The sequence below is a fragment of the Astyanax mexicanus genome, unplaced genomic scaffold (assembly GCF_023375975.1).
Source record: "Astyanax mexicanus isolate ESR-SI-001 unplaced genomic scaffold, AstMex3_surface scaffold_35, whole genome shotgun sequence".
Lineage (NCBI taxonomy): Eukaryota > Metazoa > Chordata > Actinopteri > Characiformes > Acestrorhamphidae > Astyanax > Astyanax mexicanus.
Genome location: NW_026040045.1, coordinates 637,501 through 662,500, shown reverse-complemented (window position 1 = coordinate 662,500; position 25,000 = coordinate 637,501). Strand labels below are relative to the sequence as shown.

Genomic DNA, 25,000 nt, shown 5'->3' with positions numbered 1-25,000 from the left:
GATGGGAGACCACCTGGTAATACCAGGTGTTGTAAGCTTTTTACTTCTTGCTTCTTTGACCATGGTCTTGTTATACATTACTAGTGTGTAATGTAAAACCCAACATAGATGAAGTCGCATAAGTAGTCTTGATGAGAGTTCTGCAATCGCTTACGGTCACACTACTCTGAGAACGCTCGATCTCGTCTGATCTCGGAAGCTAAGCAGGGTTTGCCCTGGTTAGTACTTGGATGGAAGACCACCTGGGAAAACCAGGTGCTGTAAGCTTTTCCCCTCTTGATTTATGACCATGGTCTTGTTATACGTTACTAGAGTGTTATCTGAAACCCAACATAGATGAAGTCGCATAAGTAGTCTTGATGAGAGTGTTGCAATCGCATACAGTCACACTTCCCTGAGAACACACGATCTCGTCTGATCTCGGAAGCTAAGCAGGGTTTGGCCTGGTTAGTCCTTGGATGGGAGACCACCTGGGAATACCAGGTGCTGTAAGCTTTTCCCCTCTTGCTTCTATTACCATGGTCTTGTTATATATTACTAGTTTGTTATCTGAAACCCAACATATATGAAGTTGCATAAGTAGTCTTGATGAGAGCTCTGCAATGGCTTGTTATACATTACTAGTGTGTCATCTGAAACCCAACATAGATGAAGTCGCATAAATAGTCTTGATGAGAGTGTTGCAATCGCATACAGTCACACTACCCTGAGAATGCCTGATCTAGTCTGGTCTCGGAAGCTAAGCAGGGTTTGGCCTGGTTAGTACTTGGAGGGGAGACCACCTGGTAATACCAGGTGCTGTAAGCTTTTCACTTCTTGCTTCTATGACAATGGTCTTGTTATACATTACTAGTGTATTATCTGAAACCCAACATAGATGAAGTTGCATAAGTAGTCTTGATGAGAGCTCTGCAACGGCTTACGGTCACACTACCCTCAGAACGCCCGATCTCTTCTGATCTCGGAAGCTAAGCAGGATTTGGCCTGGTTAGTACTTGGATGGGAGACCACCTAGGAATACCAGGTGCTGTAAGCTTTTCCCCTCTTTCTTCTATTATCATGGTCTTGTTATACATTACTAGTTTGTTTTCTGAAACCCAACATAGATAAAGTTGCATAAGTAGTCTTGATGAGAGCTCTGCAATGGCTTACGGTCACACTTCCCTGAGAACGCCCGATCTCGTCTGATCTAGGAAGCTAAGCAGGGTTTGGCCTGGTTAGTACTTGGATGGGAGACCACCTGGGAATACCAGGTGCTGTAAGCTTTTCCCCTCTTGCTTCTGTGACCATGGTCTTGTTATACATTACTAGTGTATTATCTGAAACCCAACATAGATGAAGTCGCATAAATAGTCTTGATGACAGTTCTGCAATCGCTCACGGTCACACTATCCTGAGAACGCCAGATCTCGTCTGATCTCGGAAGCTAAGCGGGGTTTGTCCTGATTAGTACTTGGATGGAAGACCACCTGGGAATACCAGGTGCTGTAAGCTTTTCCCCTCTTGCTTCTCTTACCATGGTCGTGTTATACATTACTAGTTTGTTATCTGAAACCCAACATAGATGAAGTTGCATAAGTAGTCTTGATGAGAGCTCTGCAATGGCTTACGGACACACTACCCTGAGAATGCCCGATCTCGTCTGATCTCGGAAGCTGAGCAGGGTTTGGCCTTGTTAGTACTTGGATGGGAGACCACCTGGGAATACCAGGTGCTGTAAGCTTTTCCCCTCTTGCTTCTATTACCATGGTCTTGTTATACATTACTAGTGTATTATCTGAAACCCAACATAGATGAAGTCGCATAAGTAGTCTTGATGAGAGCTCTGCAATTGCTTACGGTCACACTACCCTGAGAACGACCGATCTCGTCTGTTCTCGGAAGCTAAGCAGGGATTGGCCTGGTTAGTACTTGGATGGCAGACCACCTGGGAATACCAGATGCTGTAAGCTTTTACCCTCTTGCTTCTATTACCATGGTCTTGTTATACATTACTAGTGTGTAATCTGAAACCCAAAATAGATGAAGTCGCATAAGTAGTCTTGATGAGAGTTCTGCAAACCCTTACGGTCACAATACCTTGAGAACGCCCGATCTCGTCTGATCTCTGAAGCTAAGCAGGGTTTGGCCTGGTTAGTACTTGCATGGGAGACCACCTGGGAATACCAGGTGCTGTAAGCTTTTCCCCTCTTGCTTCTGTGACCATGGTCTTGTTATACATTACTAGTGTAATATCTGAAACCCAACATAGATGAAGTCGCATAAGTAGTCTTGATGAGAGGTCAGCAATCGCTTACGGTCACACTACCCTGAGAACGCCCGATCTCGTCTGATCTCGGAAGCTAAGCAGGGTTTGGCCTGGTTAGTACTTGGATGCGAGACCACCTGGGAATACCAGGTGCTGTAAGCTTTTCCCCTCTTGCTTCTATGACCATGGTCTGGTTATTCATTACTAGTGTGTAATCTAAAACCCAACATAGATGAACTCGCATAAATAGTATTGATGAGAGTGTTGCAATTGCGTACAGTCACACTACCCTGAGAATGCCAGGTGTCGTCTGATCTCGGAAGCTAAGCATGGTTTGGCCTGGTTAGTACTTGGATGGGAGACCACCTCGTAATACCAGGTGCTGTAAGCTTTTCACTTCTTGCTTCTATGACCATGGTCTTGTTATACATTACTAGTGTGTAATCTAAAACCCAACATAGATGAAGTCGCATAAGCAGTCTTGATGAGAGTTCTGCAATCGCTCACGGTCACACTATCCTGAGAACGCCCCATCTCGTCTGATCTCGGAAGCTAAGCTGGGTTTGGCCTGGTTAGTACTTGGATGGGAGACCACCTGGTAATACCAGGTGCTGTAAGCTTTTCACTTCTTGCTTCTAAGACCATGGTCTTGTTATACATTACTAGTGTGTTATCTGAAACCTAACATAGATGAAGTTGCATAAGTAGTCTTGATGAGAACTCTGCAATGGCTTACGGTCACACTACCCTGAGGACGCCCGATCTCGTCTGATCTCGGAAGCTAAGCAGCGTTTGGCCTGGTTAGTACTTGGATGGGAGACCACCTGGGAATACCAGGTGCTTTAAGCTTTTCACCTCTTGCTTCTATGACCATGGTCTTGTTATACATTACTAGTGTGTAATCTAAAACCCAACATAGATGAAGTCGCATAAGTAGTCTTGATGAGAGTTCTGCAATCGCTCACGGTCACACTACCATGAGAACGCCCGATCTCGTCTGATCTCGGAAACTAAGCAGGAATTGCCCTGGTTAGTACTTGGATGGAAGACCACCTGGGAATACCAGGTGCTGTAAGCTTTTCCCCTCTTGCTTCTATTACCATGGTCTTGTTATAAATTACTAGTGTAATATCTGAAACCCAACATAGATGAAGTCGCATAAGTAGTCTTGATGAGAGGTCAGCAATCGCTTACGGTCACACTACCCTTAGAACGCCCGATCTCGTCTGATCTCGGAAGCTAAGCAGGGTTTGGCCTGGTTAGTACTTGGATGCGAGACCACCTGGGAATAACAGGTGCTGTAAGATTTTCCCCTCTTGCTTCTATGACCATGGTCTTGTTATACATTACTAGTGTGTAATCTAAAACCCAACATAGATGAAGTCGCATAATTAGTCTTGATGAGAGTTCTACAGTCGCTCACGGTCACACTACCCTGAGAACGCCCGATGTCGTCTGATCTCGGAAGCTAAGCAGGAATTGCCCTGGTTAGTACTTGGATGGAAGACCACCTTGGGAATACCAGGTGCTGTAAGCTTTTCCCCTCTTGCTTCTATGACCATGGTCTTGTTATACATTACTAGTGTGTAATCTAAAACCCAACATAGATGAAGTCGCATAAATAGTCTTGATGAGAGTTCTGCAATTGCTTACGGTCACACTACCCTGAGAACGCCCGATCTCGTCTGATCTCGGAAGCTAAGCAGGGTTTGGCCTGGTTAGTACTTGGAATTGGAGACCACTTGGAAATACCAGGTGCTTTAAGCTTTTCCCCTCTTGCTTCTATTACCATGGTCTTGTTATACATTACTAGTTTGTTATCTGAAACCCAACATAGATGAAGTTGCATAAGTAGTCTTGATGAGAGCTCTGCAGTGGCTTACGGTCACACTATGCTGAGAACGCCCGATCTCGTCTGATCTCGGAAGCTATGCAGGGTTTGGCCTGGTTAGTACTTGGATGGGAGACCACCTGGGAATACCAGGTGCTGTAAGCTTTTCCCCTCTTGCATCTGTGACAATGGTCTTGTTATACATTACTAGTGTATTATCTGAAACCCAACATAGATGAATTCGCATAAGTAGTCTTGATGAGAGGTCAGCAATCGCTTACGGTCACACTACCCTGAGAACGCCCGATCTCGTCTGATCTTGGAAGCTAAGCAGGGTTTGGCCTGGTTAGTACTTGGATGGGAGACCACCTGGGAATACCAGGTGCTGTAAGCTTTTCCCCTCTTGCTTCTATGACCATGGTCATGTTATACGTTACTAGTGTGTCATCTGAAACCCAACATAGATGAAGTCGCATAAGTAGTCTTGATTAGAGTTTTGCAATCGCTTACAGTCACACTGCCCTGAGAACGCCCGATCTCGTCTGATCTCGGAAGCTAAGCAGGGTTTGGCCTGGTTAGTACTTGGATGGGAGACCACCTGGGAATACCAGGTGCTGTAAGCTTTTCCCCTCTTGCTTCTATGACCATGGTCTTGTTATACATTACTAGTGTGTTGTTTGAAACCCAACATAGATGAAGTCGCATAAGTAGTCTTGATGAGAGTTCTGCAATCGCTTACGGTCACACAACCCTGAGAACATCCGATCTCGTCTGATCTCGGAAGCTAAGCAGGGTTTGGCCTGGTTAGTACTTGGATGGAAGACCACCTGGGACTACCAGGTACTGTAAGCTTTTCCCCTCTTGATTTATGACCATGGTCTTGTTATACGTTACTAGAGTGTTGTCTGAAACCCAACATAGATGAAGTCGCATAAATAGTCTTGATGAGAGTGTTGCAATCGCATACAGTCACACTACCCTGAGAACGCCCGATCTCGTCTGATCTCGGAAGCTAAGCAGGGTTTGGCCTGGTTAGTACTTGCATGGGAGACCACCTGGTAATACCAGGTGCTGTAAGCTTTTCCCCTCTTGCTTCTATGACCATGGTCTTGTTATACATTACTAGTGTGTAATCTAAAACCCAACATAAATGAAGTCGCATAAATAGTCTTGATGAGAGTTCTGCAATCGCTTACGGTCACACTACCCTGAGAACGCTCGTTCTCGTCTGATCACGGAAGCTAAGCAGGGTTTGCCCTGGTTAGTACTTGGATGGAAGACCACCTGGGAATACCAAGTGCTTTAAGCTTTTCCCCTCTTGCTTCTATTACCATGGTCTTGTTATACATTACTAGTGTATTATCTGAAACCCAACATAGATGAAGTCGCATAAGTAGTCTTGATGAGAGGTCAGCAATCGCTTACGGTCACACTACCCTCAGAACGCCCGATCTCGTCTGATCTCGGAAGCTAAGCAGGGTTTGGTCTTGATAGTACTTGGATGGGAGACCACCTGGGAATACCAGGTGCTGTAAGCTTTTCCCCTCTTGCTTCTATGACCATGGTCTTGTTATACGTTACTAGAGTGTTATAGGAAACAGAACATAGATGAAGTCGCATAAATAGTCTTGATGAGAGTGTTGCAATCGCGTACAGTCACACTACCCTGAGAACGCCCGATCTCGTCTGATCTCGGAAGCTAAGCAGGGTTTGGCCTGGTTGGTACTTGGATGGGAGACCACTTGGGAATACCAGGTGCTGTAAGCTTTTCCCCTCATGCTTCTATGACCATGGTCTTGTTATACGTTACTAGAGTGTTGTCTGAAACCCAACATAGATGAAGTCGCATAAATAGTCTTGATGAGAGTGTTGCAATCGCGTACAGTCACACTACCATGAGAATGCCCGGTCTCGTCTGATCTCGGAAGCTAAGCAGGGTTTGGGCTGGTTAGTACGTGGATGGGAGACCACCTGGTAATACCAGGTGCTGTAAGCTTTTCACTTCTTGCTTCTATGACCATGGTCTTGTTATACATTACTAGTGTGTAATCTAAAACCCAACATAGATGAAGTCGCATAAGTAGTCTTGATGAGCGTTCTGCAATCGCTTACGGTCACACTACCCTGAGAACGCTCGATCTCGTCTGATCTCGTAAGCTAAGCAGGGTTTGGCCTGGTTAGTACTTGGATGGGAGACCACTCGGGAATACCAGGTGCTTTAAGCTTTTCCCCTCTTGCTTCTATTACCATGGTCTTGTTATACATTACTAGTGTCTAATCTAAAACCCAACATAGATGAAGTTGCATAAGTAGTCTTGATGATAGTTCTGCAATCGCTTACAGTCACACTACCCTGAAAACGCCCGATCTCGTCTGATCTCGGAAGCTAAGCAGGGTTTGGCCTGGTTAGTACTTGGATGGGAGACCACTTGGGAATACCAGGTGCTGTAAGCTTTTCCCCTCTTGATTCTATGACCATGGTCTTGTTATACGTTACTAGAGTGTTATCTGAAACCCAACATAGATGAAGTCGCATAAGTAGTCTTGATGAGAGGTCAGCAGGCGCTTACGGTCACACTACGCTGAGAACGCCCGATCTCGTCTGATCTCGGAAGCTAAGCAGGGTTTGGCCTGGTTAGTACTTGGATGGGAGACCACCTGGGAATACCAGGTGCTGTAAGCTTTTCCCCTCTTGCTTCTATGACCATGGTCTTGTTATACATTACTAGTGTGTAATCCAAAACCCAACATAGATGAAGTCGCATAAGTAGTCTTGATGTGAGGTCAGCAATCGCTTACGGTCACACTACCCTGAGAACGCCCGATCTCGTCTGATCTCGGAAGCTAAGCAGGGTTTGGCCTGGTTAGTACTTGGATGGGAGACCACCTGGGAATACCAGGTGCTGTAAGCTTTTCCCCTCTTGCTTCTATGACCATGGTCTTGTTATACATTACTAGTGTGTAATCTAAAACCCAACATAGATTGAGTCGCATAAGTAGTCTTGATGAGAGTTCTGCAATCGCTCACGGTCACACTACCCTGAGAACGCCCGATCTTGTCTGATCTCGGAAGCTAAGCAGGGTTTGGCCTGGTTAGTACTTGGATGGGAGACCACTTGGGAATACCAGGTGCTTTAAGCTTTTCCCCTCTTGCTTCTATTACCATGGTCTTGTTATACATTACTAGTTTGTTATCTGAAACCCAACATAGATGAAGTTGCATAAGTAGTCTTGATGAGAGCTCTGCAATGGCTTATGGTCACACTACGCTGAGAACGCCCGATCTCGTCTGATCTCGGAAGCTAAGCAGGGTTTGTCCTGGTTAGTACTTGGATGGGAGACCACCTGGGAATACCAGGTGCTGTAAGCTTTTCCCCTCTTGCTTCTGTTACCATGGTCTTGTTATACATTACTAGTGTATTATCTGAAACCCAACATAGATGAATTCGCATAAGTAGTCTTGATGAGAGGTCAGCAATCGCTTACGGTCACACTACCCTGAGAACGCCCGATCTCGTCTGATCTCGGAAGCTAAGCAGGGTTTGGCCTGGTTAGTACTTGGATGGGAGACCACCTGGGAATACCAGGTGCTGTAAGCTTTTCCCCTCTTGCTTCTATGACCATGGTCTTGTTATACATTACTAGTGTATTATCTGAAACCCAACATAGATGAAGTTGCATAAGTAGTCTTGATGAGAGCTCTGCAATAACTTACGGTCACACTACCCTCAGAACGCCAGATCTCGTCTGATCTCGGAAGCTAAGCAGGGTTTGGCTTGGTTAGTACTTGGATGGGAGACCACCTAGGAATACCAGGTGCTGTAAGCTTTTCCCTACTTGCTTCTATGACCATGGTCTTGTTATACATTACTAGTGTATTATCTGAAACCCAACATAGATGAAGTCGCATAAGTAGTCTTGATGACAGTTTTGCAATCGCTTACGGTCACACTACGCTGAGAAAGCCCGATCTCGTCTGATCTCGGAAGCTAAGCAGGGTTTGCCCTGGTTAGTATTTGGATGGGAGACCACCTGGGAATACCATGTGCTGTAAGCTTTTCCCCTCTTGCTTCTATGACCATGGTCTTGTTATACATTACTAATTTGTTATCTGAAACCCAACATAGATGAAGTTGCATAAGTAGTCTTGATGAGAGCTCTGCAATGGCTTACGGTCACACTACGCTGAGAACGCCCGATCTCGTCTGATCTCGGAAGCTAAGCAGGGTTTGTCCTGGTTAGTACTTGGATGGGAGACCACCTGGGAATACCAGGTGCTGTAAGCTTTTCCCCTCTTGCTTCTGTGACCATGGTCTTGTTATACATTACTAGTGTATTATCTGAAACCCAACATAGATGAATTTGCATAAGTAGTCTTGATGAGAGGTCAGCAATCGCTTACGGTCACACTACCCTGAGAACGCCCGATCTCGTCTGATCTCGGAAGCTAAGCAGGGTTTGGCCTGGTTAGTACTTGGATGGGAGACCACCTGGGAATACCAGGTGCTGTAAGCTTTTCCCCTCTTGCTTCTATGACCATGGTCTTGTTATACATTACTAGTGTATTATCTGAAACCCAACATAGATGAAGTTGCATAAGTAGTCTTGATGAGAGCTCTGCAATGACTTACGGTCACACTACCCTGAGAACGCCCGATCTCGTCTGATCTCGGAAGCTACGCAGGGTTTGGCCTGGTTAGTACTTGGATGGGAGACCACCTGGGAATACCAGGTGCTGTAAGCTTTTCCCCTCTTGCTTCTATGACCATGGTCATGTTATACGTTACTAGTGTGTCATCTGAAACCCAACATAGATGAAGTCACATAAATAGTCTTGATGAGAGTTCTGCAATCGCTTACGGTCACACTACCCTGAGAACGCCCAATCTCGTCTGATCTAGGAAGCTAAGCAGGGTTTGGCCTGGTTAGTACTTGGATGGGAGACTATCTGGTAATACCAGATGCTGTAAGCTTTTCCCCTCTTGCTTCTGTGACCATGGTCTTGTTATACGTTACTAGTGTGTCATCTGAAACCCAACATAGATGAAGTCGCATAAGTAGTCTTGATGATAGTTCTGCCATCGCTTACGGTCACACTACCCTGAGAACGCTCAATCTCGTCTGATCTCGGAAGCTAAGCAGGGTTTGCCCTGGTTAGTACTTGGATGGGAGACCACCTGGGAATACCAGGTGCTGTAAGCTTTTCCCCTCTTGCTTCTATGACCATGGTCTTGTTATACATTACTAATTTGTTATCTGAAACCGAACATAGATGAAGTTGCATAAGTAGTCTTGATGAGAGCTCTGCAATGGCTTACGGTCACACTACCCTGAGAACGCCCGATCTCATCTGATCTCGGAAGCTAAGCATTGTTTGGCCTGGTTAGTACTTGGATGGGAGACCACCTGGGAATACCAGGTGCTGTAAGCTTTTCCCCTCTTGCTTCTGTGACCATGGTCTTGTTATACATTACTAGTGTATTATCTGAAACCCAACATAGATGAAGTCGCATAAGTAGTCTTGATGAGAGGTCAGCAGGCGCTTACGGTCACACTACCCTGAGAACGCCCGATCTCGTCAGATCTCGGAAACTAAGCAGGGTTTGGCCTGGTTAGTACTTGGATGGGAGACCACCTGGGAATACCAGGTGCTGTAAGCTTTTCCCCTCTTGCTTCTATGACCATGGTCTTGATATACATTACTAGTGTGTAATCTAAAACCCAACATAGATGAAGTCGCATAAGTAGTCTTGATGACAGTTCTTCAATCGCTTACGGTCACACTACCCTGAGAACGCCCGATCTCGTCAGATCTCGGAAGCTAAGCAGGGTTTGGCCTGGTTAGTACTTGGATGGGAGACAACCTGGTAATACCAGGTGCTGTAAGCTTTTCACTTCTTGCTTCTATGACCATGGTCTTGTTATACATTACTAGTGTGTAATCTAAAACCCAACATAGATGAAGTCACATAAGTAGTCTTGATGAGAGTTCTGCAATCGCTTACGGTCACACTACCCTGAGAACGCTCGATCTCGTCTGATCTCGGAAGCTAAGCAGGGTGTGCACTGGTTAGTACTTGGATGGAAGACCACCTGGGAATACCAGGTGCTTTAAGCTTTTCCCATCTTGCTTCTATTACCATGGTCTTGTTATACATTACTAGTTTGTTATCTGAAACCCAACATTGATGAAGTTGCATAAGTAGTCTTGATGAGAGGTCTGCAATGGCTTACGGTCACACTACCGTGAGAACGCCCGATCTCGTCAGATCTCGGAAGCTAAGCAGGGTTTGGCCTGGTTAGTACTTGGATGGGAGACAACCTGGGAATACCAGGTGCTGTAATCTTTTCCCCTCTTGCTTCTATGACCATGGTCTTGTTATACGTTACTAGTGTATTATCTGAAACCCAACATAGATGAAGTCGCATAAGTAGTCTTGATGAGAGGTCAGCAATCGCTTACGGTCACACTACCCTGAGAACGCCCGATCTCGTCTGATCTCGGAAGCTAAGCAGGGTTTGGCCTGGTTAGTACTTGGACGGGAGACCACCTGGGAATACCAGGTGCTGTAATCTTTTCCCCTCTCTTTTTTTTTTTTTTGGCCCAACCACCACCTCCCCTCTTCGGAGGACAATTAATACTTTATTTTTATTTATTTATTTTATTTTTTATTATTATTATTATTATTTTTTTTATATATATATATATATATTTTGTGTGGATATAGTTGTGGGAGTTCAGGGTTGGAAGGATCGGAGTGTGAGGTACAGGAGGGGGGTACAAGAAGAAGAAAAAGAAAAGAGAGAAAAAAAAAAAACTAAACAAAAAACAAACAAACAAACAAACAAAAAAAATAATAATAAAATAAAATAAACATAAAATAAACAAACATACATATATACACATACTCACATATCTAACTATACATATGCTTATACATATACACACATACATAAATATACATACATATTAATACATACACATAAATACATACACACACACGCACAGTTACAGTTGTTTTTTGCAAAAATATGTCATGTGTTACGGATTATGTCATGAAATGCCTACCACAATGGAGGCAAGAAACCGCCACCATGCCCCTGCGATCCAGAGGCAGATAGGGAAGAACCCAGTGGACCCAGACCATCCACAGCCCATTAGGAGCCCAGAAGACCCGCGGCCACACATCCCGATGGTAACCATGTGCACACCCCAGATGGGGACGGGGGAGACTCCAGACGAAGCCCCCATGGCAAAGAGCAAGAGTCCAGAGAGCCAAAGGAAGCGAGCAGCCCACCCCTCCGGCAGGCCAGCACCCCTTGCACGAGCCGAGCATGCGGCCCCCGAGATCCCAAGCACCCGGGAACAGCCCGACACCCGGCAGGCCCCCCCTCCCACGCCAAGAGGGCCCAAGCCACCCCCAGGCCACGGCCACCAAGGGGCGGGCCAGAGACCATATTAGGGCATCCGGCCACGCACCCATGGACCCACGGACGCCCACCCCCCCAGGAACGGCAGTGACGATCGGCGGAGAGCAGCGTGGAGCGGTAGGGAGGGCAAAAACCCGCCCTACGCAACCATGTCCCACAGGTGTCCATGCTCAGTCACACTGTAAAAAAATTTAACTCTCACCAACTTAAAAGTTTTAAGTGACCCGTTGCACCTATTTTTTTTAGTTGGTCTAATTTAAGTTCTACGAGATGCATATTTTAAGTTCTGCTGACAACCCTAGAATGTTGGCCCAATTAAAGAAAATAATTTGAATCAATGAAATACTATATGTAAACCAAACACATCTAGTGGGTCCAACTAAATATTTTGCATTGCGTCAGCTACATGTGTTTAGTTCAGCTAATTAATAATCATTATCAAAGTTGACCAAATTAACAATTTTATATTGTATCAAGTAAATATAAAATATACAGAAAATTAAAGAAACCCCGATTTTTTTTTAACAAATGCATTTTTATTTGCACATATTTCTTCCAAAAATATGAAATCAGATTTTAACACTTAACAGTTATAAAATAAATCTACTTTACTACTGAATAGTTTCTTTATAGCAGCATTATTTCAACTGTGTAGTATAGGTAGCAAAACTTTCCAAAAACAAAACAATGCTCTCACTTTAAATATACACATTTGTGACTTTACTTCTAAAAAAATTTTAATAATTCAAGAAAAGCCTACATAGTGTCCCTTTCAGAGGGAAAAGCAAGAATGAACAAGAGCTCATGTGGAGCAGAAAAAATCAGCCATCTCTGCCTATATTTTAAATGTGTACTCTTAAATGAGTAGCAAAACACGCAGAGGTGCACATGAACAACATAAAATAAAAGCACTGTGGCTGTGTCGCATCACCACTATTTAAAAAAACAATATATATATATGCCACACATGTAGGCATATACTGATTACATGTGCAATAACTTGTGCAGCCATCAGACATCTCAGACTAGATTCAAAACAGGTACTCTTAAAAGGGACCCTATGTACAATTTTCTTTTTTAATTATTCTTTTTTTTTTTTTTTTTTTTTTACAACTCCAGAGTCACTGTTCCACTCCATTAAGGTGTAATACGCAGGAAAAAAAATCACTCTCATGCTGATCTGGGCTCCACTGTGTTGATACAAGGCTATGTGAGCATTGGTGGGGCTCTCACAACTTACATAGCCTTGTTTCAACACAGTGGAGCCCAGATCAGACATGAGAGGAATATTATTATGTGTATTACACCTCAATGGAGTGGAACAGTCATTTTGAAGTTGTAAATTTACTTCTTTAAAAAGTATGAATAATCAAGAAAACCCTACATAGTGTCCCTTTAAATGAGTAGCAAAACAAGCAGAGGTGCACATGAACAACATAAAATAAAAGCACTGCGGCTGTGTGTCGCATCACCACCATTAAAAAACAAAACAAACAAACAAAAAAAAAACACGTATGCATGTATTGATTAAATGTGCGATAACTTGTTCTTGAGAGACTGCACTCTGGCTGTGCACTCATTTCCAAGGTGGAGGAACACTTTTTGGACCACTTCAAAAGTGTATTTTAAGTCTTTTGTATATTCTATGTTCAGTGCATACAAAAGACCAAAGAGAAGAATGAAGGCATTAGTGTAGTCAGGCAAGTTAGCCATTACTACCAATGACTGCAACATTGACCACACTTGTATGTGATCGCGATGGCTCAGCACTCCCCTTCACCACTTCAAAAATTCCAATCTTCACATTCTTCGTGTGGTCCTCCAATGCCTCTGTATCCTATGAAACACAATAATATTGTAGTCAAACTTGTGTCTAAGAAATCTTGACTAACTGCAGATGTGTCGCTTAGTTAAACTGTGTGAAATACTCTGTGTGTGTGTGTGGAGGAGACTCGTTCTCAGCACAGACACAGAGCAGAGGAGAGACCAGAACAGCACAAATGACAATGTCGCTACTGTAATATACACAAGTAAACAAGACTTGCAACATTAAGGGCAGCAAAAACTATCATGGTCATGTTAATTTGTTGTTCAATACGTTGACAGTGCAATTATTGCAACAGACCTAAATACAGAGGAGTCTAGCTATATCCTAAATTGCATATATAGTTACAGATTTATTTATTTATTTATATAACATCTGTAACCTTTTTTATTTTAGTAGTAGCAAAGAAGAAAAATTACCAGTAAGGTTTTCGAAATGGAAGGCTCCTCCCTCATGTATAATGGAAGACCTCGGAGAACAGTACATCTTCTATGTGCTGTCAAGTTGGTGGTGAGAGATTCTGTCAACAACAAATTGTACTTTTATTAAGTTTTCTTAGGTTCTAAACTGTCTCACTCCTTAACCCCCCTTTTTCCCTATACACTCCTAACCTTTTGCCCCTCACCCTTATCTCTCACATCTCTCCTTTGTTTAACATTAGTTGATAGAGACACCCCCAATGATGACACCCCCCACATACTCCTCCATAAACCCTTACCCTTTCTCCCCCTGCTGTGTTCAAAGCAGTTTCTCCTGTATGTAAAGTCCTGCTAAAATGTCTTAGTAGCTCAGTCTAGCTGAGTCTCGGTCAGAGAGTCTCACACAGACAGTAACAGACAGACAAGTCACATGGACTAGTCAGGCGGACACAGAGGGAGCAACGACCAACTAAGCTGTGCCCGTGTAGATTTTCTGTCTGCACGAGAATAAACTCAAGTCAACTCTGAAGCCGTCTCCTGATTCCTGATTCTGACTCCTGATTCCTGAAAGCCGAATTTCTAACAACTTGGTGCCGTGACCCGGATGGCCTACTGAAACCTACTTGGTGAGTAAACGCCATTTCGAACTGAAGAGAAATTATGGCTGGATAAAATAGAAGTCAGTAAATGTTATCCTCTCTGAACTGAGAGATGCTTGTTTGTTACTGCTAGAAGATCAGAATTCGTAACTGTTATCCTCTCTGAACTGAGAGATGCTTGTTTGTTACTGCTATAAGATCAGAATAGTAACTGTTATCCTCTCTGAACTGAGAGATGCTTGTTTGTTACTGCTAGAAGATCAGAATTAGTAACTGTTATCCTCTCTGAACTGAGAGATGCTTGTTTGTTACTGCTAGAAGATCAGAATTAGTAACTGTTATCCTCTCTGAACTGAGAGATGTTTTGTTTGTTACTGCTAGAAGATCAGAATTAGTAACTGTTATCCTCTCTGAACTGAGAGTAGTTTTGTTTTGTTACAACTGTAAATTTAGGATTTGTTACTGGGATCCTCTCTAACAAAGAGAAACGTTTTTCTTAGTTAGAGTTGAAACTTACTGCTGTAGTCCTCTGTGAAGAACAGTTTGTTGGTATCTGCCGGTAGTGTCTTTGTTTTGCTATTGTTTCAGAGCTTGGTTTTGTTCTCTTGTTTTCTCACCATGTCTGCTAAAGGCCAAAACATTCAGAATCTTGCTAAACCTCTTAACTATAAAAGCAGCACCTTAGTTAAGGGAGGGACTGAAATGCCACAATGGTCTGATTCTGATTTTGAAAGCGTAATCAGTGACATTGGGAAGAAACATATTTGTGAGCAAAAGTTAACTCAGTACTTTTCATCCAAAGGTTTCTCTGCTGATAGAGAATGGACTCTTGCTGAGTGTAAAACAGCTTTAGGTTACAGCCTCAAGCACAACTCAGTTAAGGAATGTCTTTTTGTTATTAAGCATTACTGGGAATGCAAGTTGAAATCTATGGATGAAAAGTTAAAAGAAGCAGAAGGAAAGGTCTTAGAGCTAACTAGCGAGTGCAGAAGGCATAAAACTGCTACCAAACATGCCCAGAGCACATGCAAGCAACTGCAGCAAACATTGACAGAAGTTGAACAGCAACATGCCAAACTTAAGTCAAAGTCAGGGCCTCAGTGTTCTCTGACTGTTGCCCCTACTCCAGGTCAGCCGTGTTACAAAGAGGATGGAAATCCTCAAGTAGCAGTCAGGCTGTATCCTGAATTGTCTGAGAGTGACCTCTCTGATGGGTCAGAATCTGTGTCATCAGATAAAGATTCTGACCATGCTACTGGTAAAACACACTTTCCAATCTGTGTTAAAATGAGACCTGTAACTGTTGTATCCTCTGAGGTACTTAATAGGAGAAATGCAGGTGGTGAAACCAGACTAGAAATTGGGCACATTCCTTTAGATGCAGCAACTTTGGACACAATATCCAAAGAGTTTAAACCTCCAAGGGAAATGGGGCTTGACTTCATTGATCTTATGCATAAGAAAAGGAATTTGTACTCACTACATGCAAATGACGCCGTAGCCATTGCTAGCCAAGTTCTTAACATCACAGATGGTAGAGAACTTGCTAAAAAGGTGTCAAATGCTTTGGGTGGCAAAGGCCAGAACCTTGACAAAGGGTGGGAAGCTTTTGATGACTGGATTAAATGCAAATGCCGTAAAACCACTGATTGGGGGCAGATTACCAACTGCAGACATAGAAAGGGAGAGTCTGCAGCAGACTTCTGTGAGAGGTTTGAAAAAGTTTTTCTGCGCCATTCAGGTATTAGCCAATACAGTGCTGATAACATTAACAATACAACTGATGGTCCCCATTTTAGACAGCTGGTTGAGTCACTACAAACAGATCTTAGACAAGCTCTGGTGACTGCTGTTCCAAACTGGAGGAATACTAAGTGGGTTGATCTTAAGAATGAACTGGACCGTTTGGATGTGGATCTTGAACCAAACCATGTTCCTGCATCCATACACATCCTCACAGAGAATGGATCAAACTTGGGTCCAACTCAAACATTCACTAATCAGAAAAAAGAGTGCCACTACTGCCATAGAATTGGTCACTTTTCTCGGGTTTGTCGTAAAAAGCAGGCAGATAGATGCAAAATGGGTGCTAGTTCTAGAGACAGCACAATGGGAAATTCTTTTGGTGGGTTCTCACAGGGAAGCCCAGCTGGGATTTCCCAAGAACAGATATCACTGATAATCAAGACTTTACAGGGTGTCACAGGGCAGTTATCTTTGATATTCAGTGCTCTACAGGGAGTCACAGGGATTTCAACAGTTTCTCCTGCTTTGGCTTAAGTTAATTTGTCCTGCTACTTAAACTCATATTTGTGCTTTTTGTTTTTAAGAACTGGATTTTGATGGTTTCAAATCTCAGAGCAGAATCTTATGAACATAAGTTGAATTTACCATCCAGGTTGAGCTTACCATAAGCTTAGTAGCATGTTAATAATATCTTATTGAGATTTGATTGCACTTTTTAACTATTTTGTTTTCATACTAGCAATGGACTTGAGGTCAGTCCTGATTAAGTTATGTTGTGTTGCACAACATAACTTAACAATTTTTGAGATAATGCACCAAACGAAGTTTTTGCAGACTTTAGGTGATGTAGTTATTGCATTTAGATAAAATGAACCACTATACGATCAATTAAAAATTGTTATACACTGAATAAACCACTATACGATCAATTATACGATTCAAGTTTTATATTCTTTTCAGCTACAACCTGTAGTTTGAGTTCCTGATCTGTGGAACTCTGAGTATGGCTGAACTGATATGTTGAAAGTGATCCAGATGGTTTCTGGATCAAAGGGGAAGCTAACACTAGCTTTAAAAGCACAATTTGGTCACAGTAGGGTAATACAAATAGTTTTCTCACCTGTGGTGAGATGAAAACTCGGACAACTAACGAGATTAGAGCAAATGTCTTGTTATTTCTGGTCAATGGGTCATGGTGAGGAAACATGAAACAATCTATTTAGATGAGAATGTCTCATTGAGTTTTGTTAGTTTCTGCTTGTACCCCAGAACTGAGATCTAGGGTCAGTAAAAGAAGAGGTGGGTAATTGTTCAGAGTCCCGAGGAAGAACCATGATTTCTATTTTCATGGGGGTTACCCTTTGGGATGAAGATTTCAACACACTGTACATTATCATAGCAGCCTCATCTGAGGGACAGACAGTGGGGATAAGCAGATAAACTACAAAAAAAAAATACATAATCAACATCAATGAACAATTTACTGCTCAGTGTTTCCTCTGTTACAGATCTGTTGGAGCCAGACAGTGCTCCAGCCAATCCAGCATGGCGAGAACAATTTGTGACGTGTCGGATGCAAGCCTGAACAGTTGAAGAGACAATTGAGGTTCAAATTGGACTTCCCAGATTACCTGCCTTTCACCGACATTGAAGCAATCGCCATGGACATCCACACACACACACAATGTGGCTGCTCAAAAGCTGAAGTTGTGATGTAAGAGGAGACATCACCACATGGGAGCAAAACCATGGACAATTACTGAAACTTTCTTCATTATTCTTCAGGAACATTTTTGGGACCAAGTAACAGCCATAAACAGATCCAATACTTGGTTACATCAACTTTTCTGACATTTATGGTACAATTACAGTTGTATAGTTACAGCTCTTTAATTGTTTATACATATGACAATTTATTGTACATAGTTTTGTGATTCTCCATGTTGGGAGAATCAGAGGGAGCAATGAGAGATTCTGTCAACAACAAATTGTACTTTTATTAAGTTTTCTTAGGTTCTAAACTGTCTCACTCCTTAACCCCCCTTTTTCCCTATACACTCCTAACCTTTTGCCCCTCACCCTTATCTCTCACATCTCTCCTTTGTTTAACATTAGTTGATAGAGACACCCCCAATGATGACACCCCCCACATACTCCTCCATAAACCCTTACCCTTTCTCCCCCTGCTGTGTTCAAAGCAGTTTCTCCTGTATGTAAAGTCCTGCTAAAATGTCTTAGTAGCTCAGTCTAGCTGAGTCTCGGTCAGAGAGTCTCACACAGACAGTAACAGACAGACAAGTCACATGGACTAGTCAGGCGGACACAGAGGGAGCAACGACCAACTAAGCTGTGCCCGTGTAGATTTTCTGTCTGCACGAGAATAAACTCAAGTCAACTCTGAAGCCGTCTCCTGATTCCTGATTCTGACTCCTGATTCCTGAAAGCCGAATTTCTAACAACTTGGTGCCGTGACCCGGATGGCCTACTGAAACCTACTTGGTGAGTAAACGCCATTTCGAACTGAAGAGAAATTATGGCTGGATAAAATAGAAGTCAGTAAATGTTATCCTCTCTGAACTGAGAGATGCTTGTTTGTTACTGCTAGAAGATCAGAATTCGTAACTGTTATCCTCTCTGAACTGAGAGATGCTTGTTTGTTACTGCTATAAGATCAGAATAGTAACTGTTATCCTCTCTGAACTGAGAGATGCTTGTTTGTTACTGCTAGAAGATCAGAATTAGTAACTGTTATCCTCTCTGAACTGAGAGATGCTTGTTTGTTACTGCTAGAAGATCAGAATTAGTAACTGTTATCCTCTCTGAACTGAGAGATGTTTTGTTTGTTACTGCTAGAAGATCAGAATTAGTAACTGTTATCCTCTCTGAACTGAGAGTAGTTTTGTTTTGTTACAACTGTAAATTTAGGATTTGTTACTGGGATCCTCTCTAACAAAGAGAAACGTTTTTCTTAGTTAGAGTTGAAACTTACTGCTGTAGTCCTCTGTGAAGAACAGTTTGTTGGTATCTGCCGGTAGTGTCTTTGTTTTGCTATTGTTTCAGAGCTTGGTTTTGTTCTCTTGTTTTCTCACCATGTCTGCTAAAGGCCAAAACATTCAGAATCTTGCTAAACCTCTTAACTATAAAAGCAGCACCTTAGTTAAGGGAGGGACTGAAATGCCACAATGGTCTGATTCTGATTTTGAAAGCGTAATCAGTGACATTGGGAAGAAACATATTTGTGAGCAAAAGTTAACTCAGTACTTTTCATCCAAAGGTTTCTCTGCTGATAGAGAATGGACTCTTGCTGAGTGTAAAACAGCTTTAGGTTACAGCCTCAAGCACAACTCAGTTAAGGAATGTCTTTTTGTTATTAAGCATTACTGGGAATGCAAGTTGAAATCTATGGATGAAAAGTTAAAAGAAGCAGAAGGAAAGGTCTTAGAGCTAACTAGCGAGTGCAGAAGGCATAAAACTGCTACCAAACATGCCCAGAGCACATGCAAGCAACTGCAGCAAACATTGACAGAAGTTGAACAGCAACATGCCAAACTTAAGTCAAAGTCAGGGCCTCAGTGTTCTCTGACTGTTGCCCCTACTCCAGGTCAGCCGTGTTACAAAGAGGATGGAAATCCTCAAGTAGCAGTCAGGCTGTATCCTGAATTGTCTGAGAGTGACCTCTCTGATGGGTCAGAATCTGTGTCATCAGATAAAGATTCTGACCATGCTACTGGTAAAACACACTTTCCAATCTGTGTTAAAATGAGACCTGTAACTGTTGTATCCTCTGAGGTACTTAATAGGAGAAATGCAGGTGGTGAAACCAGACTAGAAATTGGGCACATTCCTTTAGATGCAGCAACTTTGGACACAATATCCAAAGAGTTTAAACCTCCAAGGGAAATGGGGCTTGACTTCATTGATCTTATGCATAAGAAAAGGAATTTGTACTCACTACATGCAAATGACGCCGTAGCCATTGCTAGCCAAGTTCTTAACATCACAGATGGTAGAGAACTTGCTAAAAAGGTGTCAAATGCTTTGGGTGGCAAAGGCCAGAACCTTGACAAAGGGTGGGAAGCTTTTGATGACTGGATTAAATGCAAATGCCGTAAAACCACTGATTGGGGGCAGATTACCAACTGCAGACATAGAAAGGGAGAGTCTGCAGCAGACTTCTGTGAGAGGTTTGAAAAAGTTTTTCTGCGCCATTCAGGTATTAGCCAATACAGTGCTGATAACATTAACAATACAACTGATGGTCCCCATTTTAGACAGCTGGTTGAGTCACTACAAACAGATCTTAGACAAGCTCTGGTGACTGCTGTTCCAAACTGGAGGAATACTAAGTGGGTTGATCTTAAGAATGAACTGGACCGTTTGGATGTGGATCTTGAACCAAACCATGTTCCTGCATCCATACACATCCTCACAGAGAATGGATCAAACTTGGGTCCAACTCAAACATTCACTAATCAGAAAAAAGAGTGCCACTACTGCCATAGAATTGGTCACTTTTCTCGGGTTTGTCGTAAAAAGCAGGCAGATAGATGCAAAATGGGTGCTAGTTCTAGAGACAGCACAATGGGAAATTCTTTTGGTGGGTTCTCACAGGGAAGCCCAGCTGGGATTTCCCAAGAACAGATATCACTGATAATCAAGACTTTACAGGGTGTCACAGGGCAGTTATCTTTGATATTCAGTGCTCTACAGGGAGTCACAGGGATTTCAACAGTTTCTCCTGCTTTGGCTTAAGTTAATTTGTCCTGCTACTTAAACTCATATTTGTGCTTTTTGTTTTTAAGAACTGGATTTTGATGGTTTCAAATCTCAGAGCAGAATCTTATGAACATAAGTTGAATTTACCATCCAGGTTGAGCTTACCATAAGCTTAGTAGCATGTTAATAATATCTTATTGAGATTTGATTGCACTTTTTAACTATTTTGTTTTCATACTAGCAATGGACTTGAGGTCAGTCCTGATTAAGTTATGTTGTGTTGCACAACATAACTTAACAATTTTTGAGATAATGCACCAAACGAAGTTTTTGCAGACTTTAGGTGATGTAGTTATTGCATTTAGATAAAATGAACCACTATACGATCAATTAAAAATTGTTATACACTGAATAAACCACTATACGATCAATTATACGATTCAAGTTTTATATTCTTTTCAGCTACAACCTGTAGTTTGAGTTCCTGATCTGTGGAACTCTGAGTATGGCTGAACTGATATGTTGAAAGTGATCCAGATGGTTTCTGGATCAAAGGGGAAGCTAACACTAGCTTTAAAAGCACAATTTGGTCACAGTAGGGTAATACAAATAGTTTTCTCACCTGTGGTGAGATGAAAACTCGGACAACTAACGAGATTAGAGCAAATGTCTTGTTATTTCTGGTCAATGGGTCATGGTGAGGAAACATGAAACAATCTATTTAGATGAGAATGTCTCATTGAGTTTTGTTAGTTTCTGCTTGTACCCCAGAACTGAGATCTAGGGTCAGTAAAAGAAGAGGTGGGTAATTGTTCAGAGTCCCGAGGAAGAACCATGATTTCTATTTTCATGGGGGTTACCCTTTGGGATGAAGATTTCAACACACTGTACATTATCATAGCAGCCTCATCTGAGGGACAGACAGTGGGGATAAGCAGATAAACTACAAAAAAAAAATACATAATCAACATCAATGAACAATTTACTGCTCAGTGTTTCCTCTGTTACAGATCTGTTGGAGCCAGACAGTGCTCCAGCCAATCCAGCATGGCGAGAACAATTTGTGACGTGTCGGATGCAAGCCTGAACAGTTGAAGAGACAATTGAGGTTCAAATTGGACTTCCCAGATTACCTGCCTTTCACCGACATTGAAGCAATCGCCATGGACATCCACACACACACACAATGTGGCTGCTCAAAAGCTGAAGTTGTGATGTAAGAGGAGACATCACCACATGGGAGCAAAACCATGGACAATTACTGAAACTTTCTTCATTATTCTTCAGGAACATTTTTGGGACCAAGTAACAGCCATAAACAGATCCAATACTTGGTTACATCAACTTTTCTGACATTTATGGTACAATTACAGTTGTATAGTTACAGCTCTTTAATTGTTTATACATATGACAATTTATTGTACATAGTTTTGTGATTCTCCATGTTGGGAGAATCAGAGGGAGCAATGAGAGATTCTGTCAACAACAAATTGTACTTTTATTAAGTTTTCTTAGGTTCTAAACTGTCTCACTCCTTAACCCCCCTTTTTCCCTATACACTCCTAACCTTTTGCCCCTCACCCTTATCTCTCACATCTCTCCTTTGTTTAACATTAGTTGATAGAGACACCCCCAATGATGACACCCCCCACATACTCCTCCATAAACCCTTACCCTTTCTCCCCCTGCTGTGTTCAAAGCAGTTTCTCCTGTATGTAAAGTCCTGCTAAAATGTCTTAGTAGCTCAGTCTAGCTGAGTCTCGGTCAGAGAGTCTCACACAGACAGTAACAGACAGACAAGTCACATGGACTAGTCAGGCGGACACAGAGGGAGCAACGACCAACTAAGCTGTGCCCGTGTAGATTTTCTGTCTGCACGAGAATAAACTCAAGTCAACTCTGAAGCCGTCTCCTGATTCCTGATTCTGACTCCTGATTCCTGAAAGCCGAATTTCTAACAGTGGTCTGTCTCAAAATAAAAAAAAAGAAAACAGTGGAGAGGTGGTTAATACTGGCAGCTTAAGATGTTGACCTAAATTAATTGCATAAAATTCCCCAGATTATGCAATAATAAAAAAAAAAGAAAAAAAAGAATCCATGCTTTAAATTTGCTAAGCTACCTGACAATCCAGATTCTCCAAAAGTGCTTCCATTTCTCGACCTTTTCCCTGATTTGCTTTGGCTCTGTACATTTTCAGCAAGCCTCTGGTGTGACTGTCCAAATTGTCTTGATGCTGTGCGGAGAACTTGCAGTAACGGCACTGCATTTCCACCTTGTGAACGAAAACACAATAATAACCATTTAAACAGCCATCAGTCAAATTTCGTCATATTTCACATAAAGACTGAAATAATGTACTAATTCTATTAACTCATTTTGCACATGTAATGCCAAGGGTAAACGTTAAGCTTTGCTATTTATCCTCTTAAGTTCCAAGCCTATTTTTACCATTTTCCGCCTGAAATTACATACTCACATTTGAAGGCTTATCACTCCAATATTAAATAATTTAGAGTCAATGTTGCAGTGATATGAATGTGTATAATGAGAAGAATGAATGAAAGCTACAGTGCTATTAAAATTGGAGGGACAGCTGTAATATGAGAACTGAATAACAGCACCCAACCACACTGCCCCCCCAAAGGCCCTCAATGTCTAAAATGCAAAAATAAAATTGAGGAGCAGGGAGCACCTGCCCCCCAAAACCCTATGTGTAATATGATGTGTGTAAGCTGTATGATGAGTTTGTATGTGTAATGCGATGTTAGACTGAGTAGGAGTCGGGGAAGGGCCAGGAAAGGACCGAGGGGCAGAGGACTACCCCCCGGAGGAAGAGAGCCAACTACTGCTGGCTCACTAGGCACCCAGTTCCATACACCCAACCGCAGTACAGGGAAGGCAAGTCCAGGGTGTAGAGCGGCTACGGACAGCGCCCCCATCCCCACACTGCAATACAACATAAATACACACCCCACTCACATACAAAAGACAACAGATATTACACACACACACACGCACACACACACACACACACACACACACACACACAGACACATTTACACTCAACATCCCACTCTTTCTCATACACACACAGTGGTCCTGAGCCCAGGACCAACTGGTCTTAAGTGGGAGACTGCCGCTTCCCCACCTGAGGGCACCCAGAATCCCGGAATGCCAACCAGACACCCCAACACGGACCAAACCACCACCCCCCACGACGGCGCGCCCAAGAGAGGCATAGACCCTCCCCAGCGCAGGGAGGGACCCAAACAGGCGACAGACGCCCACGGGCACCAGGGCCCCGGACTCCGCACCCCGACCACCACAGGGGAACCCAGCCAACCGGACAGGGCCAGCACCCACCACCATGGGCCCCCCAGACCCACACCCCAAGACCACAAGAGCATACATCCAGCCCCCCCCCCACCAACAACCAGGGCCCGCACACAGAAATCACCAAGCGGCAGCCACCGTCCCCAGTCCAAGGGCCATCAGACACCCGAATCCCCCCCAGCCACCTGCCGGACGCACCAGGAGACACGACTACAGCCGCCCACCCCCATCATGTGATGGAGCTGATCAGTGGGAACCAGAGAGATTCAAATGTAGCCAATTGGTTTTTTGAGGTTGCAGACATTCTTTCCAGACTAATGTGGTCTAAAAGTAAATTTCTATAGTGATTTATGCATAAATCATTTTTTGATTTCCACTTCATGAGGATAGTTTTCTTAGCGATGCATAAGACAGTGAGAACTATGTGCAATATATTTGAGTTGTAAATTTGGACTTTTCGTCATTTTGAAATTGTTTAAACATATCTGTGTCCAAAAGTTCTTATCTGGGTTCATGGAGAGATCTCGATCCCATTTTGTAATTGGGAGGGATATTGAATCATTAATTTTGGATAATAACTTATATATTTTTGATAACAATTTAGGAGTATAGAGATTCATGAACTCTTTTATCAATACTGGGATTTCTAATGTTAGATTATTTAAAAATCTTGCTTTTATAATGGACTTTAATTGTAGATACTCCAGAAATTTGCTACTGCTAATTTCGTATTTTGAAATAAGATCTTCAAATGACATAAAGGTCCCCTCCTGTATAACATGTTCTAAATTCTTAATTCCTTTCTCTTGCCATTGCGAAAAATTAATAACTGTTTTTTTCTGACATATATC

The 25,000-nt window shown here is 42.7% G+C and overlaps 18 non-coding genes and 29 pseudogenes across 18 annotated transcripts; all 47 read left to right on the top strand.

Annotated features, from left to right (window-relative positions):
• The window catches only part of LOC125790737 (5S ribosomal RNA), a 119-nt pseudogene extending 81 nt beyond the window's left edge, over nt 1-38 (top strand).
• Nucleotides 39-148: 110 nt separating this feature from the next.
• Nucleotides 149-267, top strand: LOC125790690 (5S ribosomal RNA; annotated as a pseudogene).
• Nucleotides 268-376: 109 nt separating this feature from the next.
• On the top strand, nt 377-495 carry LOC125790683 (5S ribosomal RNA; annotated as a pseudogene).
• A 193-nt stretch (nt 496-688) lies between these two features.
• On the top strand, nt 689-807 carry LOC125790269 (5S ribosomal RNA; annotated as a pseudogene).
• A 110-nt stretch (nt 808-917) lies between these two features.
• Nucleotides 918-1,036, top strand: LOC125790692 (5S ribosomal RNA; annotated as a pseudogene).
• Nucleotides 1,037-1,146: 110 nt separating this feature from the next.
• Nucleotides 1,147-1,265, top strand: LOC125790621 (5S ribosomal RNA). The gene has a single exon (XR_007430413.1). It is a non-coding gene; the product is annotated as a 5S ribosomal RNA (ribosomal RNA).
• Nucleotides 1,266-1,375: 110 nt separating this feature from the next.
• Nucleotides 1,376-1,494, top strand: LOC125790755 (5S ribosomal RNA; annotated as a pseudogene).
• Nucleotides 1,495-1,604: 110 nt separating this feature from the next.
• On the top strand, nt 1,605-1,723 carry LOC125790732 (5S ribosomal RNA; annotated as a pseudogene).
• Nucleotides 1,724-1,833: 110 nt separating this feature from the next.
• On the top strand, nt 1,834-1,952 carry LOC125790750 (5S ribosomal RNA; annotated as a pseudogene).
• Nucleotides 1,953-2,062: 110 nt separating this feature from the next.
• LOC125790753 (5S ribosomal RNA) lies at nt 2,063-2,181 on the top strand (annotated as a pseudogene).
• Nucleotides 2,182-2,291: 110 nt separating this feature from the next.
• LOC125790613 (5S ribosomal RNA) lies at nt 2,292-2,410 on the top strand. The gene has a single exon (XR_007430405.1). It is a non-coding gene; the product is annotated as a 5S ribosomal RNA (ribosomal RNA).
• Nucleotides 2,411-2,520: 110 nt separating this feature from the next.
• Nucleotides 2,521-2,639, top strand: LOC125790280 (5S ribosomal RNA; annotated as a pseudogene).
• A 110-nt stretch (nt 2,640-2,749) lies between these two features.
• Nucleotides 2,750-2,868, top strand: LOC125790770 (5S ribosomal RNA; annotated as a pseudogene).
• Nucleotides 2,869-2,978: 110 nt separating this feature from the next.
• Nucleotides 2,979-3,097, top strand: LOC125790693 (5S ribosomal RNA; annotated as a pseudogene).
• A 110-nt stretch (nt 3,098-3,207) lies between these two features.
• LOC125790268 (5S ribosomal RNA) lies at nt 3,208-3,326 on the top strand (annotated as a pseudogene).
• Nucleotides 3,327-3,436: 110 nt separating this feature from the next.
• Nucleotides 3,437-3,555, top strand: LOC125790721 (5S ribosomal RNA; annotated as a pseudogene).
• A 110-nt stretch (nt 3,556-3,665) lies between these two features.
• LOC125790277 (5S ribosomal RNA) lies at nt 3,666-3,785 on the top strand (annotated as a pseudogene).
• Nucleotides 3,786-3,895: 110 nt separating this feature from the next.
• Nucleotides 3,896-4,015, top strand: LOC125790772 (5S ribosomal RNA; annotated as a pseudogene).
• Nucleotides 4,016-4,125: 110 nt separating this feature from the next.
• On the top strand, nt 4,126-4,244 carry LOC125790678 (5S ribosomal RNA). Its single transcript, XR_007430470.1, has one exon. It is a non-coding gene; the product is annotated as a 5S ribosomal RNA (ribosomal RNA).
• Nucleotides 4,245-4,354: 110 nt separating this feature from the next.
• Nucleotides 4,355-4,473, top strand: LOC125790504 (5S ribosomal RNA). The gene has a single exon (XR_007430296.1). It is a non-coding gene; the product is annotated as a 5S ribosomal RNA (ribosomal RNA).
• A 110-nt stretch (nt 4,474-4,583) lies between these two features.
• LOC125790433 (5S ribosomal RNA) lies at nt 4,584-4,702 on the top strand. Its single transcript, XR_007430225.1, has one exon. It is a non-coding gene; the product is annotated as a 5S ribosomal RNA (ribosomal RNA).
• A 110-nt stretch (nt 4,703-4,812) lies between these two features.
• Nucleotides 4,813-4,931, top strand: LOC125790632 (5S ribosomal RNA). Its single transcript, XR_007430424.1, has one exon. It is a non-coding gene; the product is annotated as a 5S ribosomal RNA (ribosomal RNA).
• Nucleotides 4,932-5,040: 109 nt separating this feature from the next.
• LOC125790686 (5S ribosomal RNA) lies at nt 5,041-5,159 on the top strand (annotated as a pseudogene).
• Nucleotides 5,160-5,269: 110 nt separating this feature from the next.
• LOC125790764 (5S ribosomal RNA) lies at nt 5,270-5,388 on the top strand (annotated as a pseudogene).
• Nucleotides 5,389-5,498: 110 nt separating this feature from the next.
• Nucleotides 5,499-5,617, top strand: LOC125790702 (5S ribosomal RNA; annotated as a pseudogene).
• A 110-nt stretch (nt 5,618-5,727) lies between these two features.
• LOC125790633 (5S ribosomal RNA) lies at nt 5,728-5,846 on the top strand. Its single transcript, XR_007430425.1, has one exon. It is a non-coding gene; the product is annotated as a 5S ribosomal RNA (ribosomal RNA).
• Nucleotides 5,847-5,956: 110 nt separating this feature from the next.
• On the top strand, nt 5,957-6,075 carry LOC125790273 (5S ribosomal RNA; annotated as a pseudogene).
• Nucleotides 6,076-6,185: 110 nt separating this feature from the next.
• On the top strand, nt 6,186-6,304 carry LOC125790685 (5S ribosomal RNA; annotated as a pseudogene).
• A 110-nt stretch (nt 6,305-6,414) lies between these two features.
• LOC125790285 (5S ribosomal RNA) lies at nt 6,415-6,533 on the top strand. The gene has a single exon (XR_007430077.1). It is a non-coding gene; the product is annotated as a 5S ribosomal RNA (ribosomal RNA).
• Nucleotides 6,534-6,643: 110 nt separating this feature from the next.
• On the top strand, nt 6,644-6,762 carry LOC125790517 (5S ribosomal RNA). The gene has a single exon (XR_007430309.1). It is a non-coding gene; the product is annotated as a 5S ribosomal RNA (ribosomal RNA).
• Nucleotides 6,763-6,872: 110 nt separating this feature from the next.
• Nucleotides 6,873-6,991, top strand: LOC125790428 (5S ribosomal RNA). Its single transcript, XR_007430220.1, has one exon. It is a non-coding gene; the product is annotated as a 5S ribosomal RNA (ribosomal RNA).
• A 110-nt stretch (nt 6,992-7,101) lies between these two features.
• Nucleotides 7,102-7,220, top strand: LOC125790710 (5S ribosomal RNA; annotated as a pseudogene).
• A 110-nt stretch (nt 7,221-7,330) lies between these two features.
• LOC125790643 (5S ribosomal RNA) lies at nt 7,331-7,449 on the top strand. Its single transcript, XR_007430435.1, has one exon. It is a non-coding gene; the product is annotated as a 5S ribosomal RNA (ribosomal RNA).
• Nucleotides 7,450-7,559: 110 nt separating this feature from the next.
• LOC125790427 (5S ribosomal RNA) lies at nt 7,560-7,678 on the top strand. The gene has a single exon (XR_007430219.1). It is a non-coding gene; the product is annotated as a 5S ribosomal RNA (ribosomal RNA).
• A 110-nt stretch (nt 7,679-7,788) lies between these two features.
• LOC125790731 (5S ribosomal RNA) lies at nt 7,789-7,907 on the top strand (annotated as a pseudogene).
• A 110-nt stretch (nt 7,908-8,017) lies between these two features.
• Nucleotides 8,018-8,136, top strand: LOC125790763 (5S ribosomal RNA; annotated as a pseudogene).
• Nucleotides 8,137-8,246: 110 nt separating this feature from the next.
• Nucleotides 8,247-8,365, top strand: LOC125790622 (5S ribosomal RNA). The gene has a single exon (XR_007430414.1). It is a non-coding gene; the product is annotated as a 5S ribosomal RNA (ribosomal RNA).
• A 110-nt stretch (nt 8,366-8,475) lies between these two features.
• On the top strand, nt 8,476-8,594 carry LOC125790426 (5S ribosomal RNA). Its single transcript, XR_007430218.1, has one exon. It is a non-coding gene; the product is annotated as a 5S ribosomal RNA (ribosomal RNA).
• Nucleotides 8,595-8,704: 110 nt separating this feature from the next.
• On the top strand, nt 8,705-8,823 carry LOC125790636 (5S ribosomal RNA). The gene has a single exon (XR_007430428.1). It is a non-coding gene; the product is annotated as a 5S ribosomal RNA (ribosomal RNA).
• Nucleotides 8,824-8,933: 110 nt separating this feature from the next.
• LOC125790769 (5S ribosomal RNA) lies at nt 8,934-9,052 on the top strand (annotated as a pseudogene).
• A 110-nt stretch (nt 9,053-9,162) lies between these two features.
• Nucleotides 9,163-9,281, top strand: LOC125790691 (5S ribosomal RNA; annotated as a pseudogene).
• A 110-nt stretch (nt 9,282-9,391) lies between these two features.
• Nucleotides 9,392-9,510, top strand: LOC125790617 (5S ribosomal RNA). The gene has a single exon (XR_007430409.1). It is a non-coding gene; the product is annotated as a 5S ribosomal RNA (ribosomal RNA).
• Nucleotides 9,511-9,620: 110 nt separating this feature from the next.
• On the top strand, nt 9,621-9,739 carry LOC125790535 (5S ribosomal RNA). Its single transcript, XR_007430327.1, has one exon. It is a non-coding gene; the product is annotated as a 5S ribosomal RNA (ribosomal RNA).
• A 110-nt stretch (nt 9,740-9,849) lies between these two features.
• On the top strand, nt 9,850-9,968 carry LOC125790687 (5S ribosomal RNA; annotated as a pseudogene).
• Nucleotides 9,969-10,078: 110 nt separating this feature from the next.
• LOC125790775 (5S ribosomal RNA) lies at nt 10,079-10,197 on the top strand (annotated as a pseudogene).
• A 110-nt stretch (nt 10,198-10,307) lies between these two features.
• Nucleotides 10,308-10,426, top strand: LOC125790698 (5S ribosomal RNA; annotated as a pseudogene).
• A 110-nt stretch (nt 10,427-10,536) lies between these two features.
• On the top strand, nt 10,537-10,655 carry LOC125790586 (5S ribosomal RNA). Its single transcript, XR_007430378.1, has one exon. It is a non-coding gene; the product is annotated as a 5S ribosomal RNA (ribosomal RNA).
• Nucleotides 10,656-25,000: the final 14,345 nt, after the last annotated feature.